Genomic DNA, 2,369 nt, shown 5'->3' on the forward strand with positions numbered 1-2,369 from the left:
ACCCGGGCTTAAAGGCGGCGAGGGGAAAGGCGGGGGGGGGGGGGGGAGGGGGCCTATTCCCTTCCCCCCCTTGCCCCCCCCCCCCCGCACTGTCAGCTCAAGACTGGTGCCTGTGGACGAGGCTCTCCCCCACCCACCCCCCGGTCAGAAGTGAGCGTTTTTGTGAATCTGAAGGGCTTGCTCCCATACAGCCATGGCTGAAGTCCACTTCCCCTCTGGAGAAAGATTTGTTTGCTTTAACGACTTTTGGGGCCAGCTGAGGAGGGAGCAAGAAGTCTGCCGCGCGCGCCTTCATTTCAGGCCGTACTAGCAGCGTGGAAGCCCGTTGAGGGAAAAGGGTAAGAGTCGGGTCTACGTGGATCCTCATGAATTCATACGATTTTTAGGTTGAAACGAAATAAAACCACCATCAGATTGTAGGCCGTGTGTTAGTCTATAGGGGGCACCGCAAAAATCAGGCTCCCACAGATTCGTGGCACCACAAGAGCGCAAAGACGGATCCTCATGCATTCAGGGCCGGCTCACTCACTAGGCGAACTAGGTGATCGCCTAGAGCGGGCTGGCCCGTAGGGGCGCCGAACTGCACCCGGCCCAGTACTCTGGGAGTTTCTTGATTATTTGTCTTTTTCATTCTTCCTAAAATGCATTTATTTTTGAAAAATGGTGAGCGCAGAGGGGGGGGGCAGAAGGGATCCTCGCCTAGGGTGCAAAATAAGCTGGGGCCGGCCCTGGCTGCCACCAAGTGCTGCAGGGTCCAGTCAGGATCCTCACCTAGGGTGCAAAATAAGCTGGGGCCGGCCCCGCAGGCATTCATATGATTTCTACGCTGGAATGAAATAAAACCAACATCATAGTGTAGACCATGTCTTAGACTATAGGAAGCACTACAAAAATCATGCCCCCATGAATTCGTGGCACCACAAAACTGCAAAAACATGGTTCCAAAGCAGGGATCCTCCTGGATCCTCAGGGTTTTTCAATTGAGTAACCTGAAACACACCATCAAATCATATAACATGTCCACGGCCACAGCTTGCACCAAAAAAATCACGGATCCACAGCTTCCTGGTGAATCCATTCTGCAAAAACATGATTCTGAAGCACGGATACTCATGAATGTTTGGGATCTTTGTGTTGGGACACCCCAAACTTACCATTAAATCCCATATCATGTCCATGGCCACAGCCTGCACCACAGAAATCACAGTGCAACGGCTCTGTGGCAACACCATGCTACAAAAACATGGTTCTGAAGCACGGATCCTCATGGATCCTCATGATTTTTGCATTGTGTCACCCCAACATCACCATCAAATAATATGCCTTGTCCATGGCCACAGAATGCACCACAGAAATCATATGTCCACAGCTCCGTGGCGACACCATTCTATAAAAACATGGTTCCACAGCACGTATCCTCGTGAATCCTTAGGGTTTTTCAATTGGGTCACCCCAAACACACCATCAAATCACATAGCACATCAAACGTGAGAGGTCATTCTGGCTCCCCCAGGTCTTATTAGGGGCTCTTTAAAGAGTTGCGGTGGGGGGGCGCGTGATACGTTCCTCCGCCTCCCTGAGCCCTGGGGTGGTGGCGTTGGGGGTACTTGGGGCAAATTCCACTTCTCGCGTGAATGATGCAAGAGGTCATTCTGGCTCCCCCAGGTCTTATTAGGGGCGCTTTAAAGAGTTATGGCGGCCATGCAGTCGGCGGCGGCAAAGGCCACGGTGGGGGGGAGGGGCGCGATACATTCCTCCACCTCCCCGAGCCCCGGGGTGGTGGCGTTGGGAGTCCTAGGGGCAAATTCCACCTCTCGCTTGAATGACGCAAGAGGTCATTCTGGCTCCTCCAGGTCTTATTAGGGGCTCTTTAAAGAGTTATGGCGGCCGTGCACTTGGCAGCGGCAAAGGCCGCGGTGTGGGGGGGCGATACGTTCCTCCGCCTCCCTGAGCCACGGGGTGGCGGCATTGGAGTCCTAGGGGCAAATTCCAGGCGTAGGCGAGAGGTCATTCTGGCTTCCCCAGGTCTTATTAGGGGCTCTTTAAAGAGTTATGGCGGCCGTGCACTCGGCAGCGGCAAAGGCCGCGGGGGGGGCAATACATTCCTCCGCCTCCCTGAGCCCCAGGGTGGTGGCGTTGGAGTCCTAGGGGCGTTGGAGTCCTAAGGGCAAATTCCACCTCTCGCGTATGATGGCTGAGCGGCGTGCCGCTCAGCCATCATACGCAAGAGGTCATTCTGGCTCCTCCAGGTCTTATTAAGGGCTCTTTAAAGAGTTATGACGGCCGTGCACTCGGCAGCGGCAAAGGCCGCGGGGGGGGGGGCGATACGTTCCTCTGCCTCCCTGAGCCCCGGGGTGGCGGCGCGCGAG

Source organism: Gekko japonicus, unplaced genomic scaffold (assembly GCF_001447785.1).
Source record: "Gekko japonicus isolate JY-2015 unplaced genomic scaffold, Gekko_japonicus_V1.1 scaffold308, whole genome shotgun sequence".
NCBI classification, from domain to species: Eukaryota; Metazoa; Chordata; class Lepidosauria; order Squamata; family Gekkonidae; genus Gekko; species Gekko japonicus.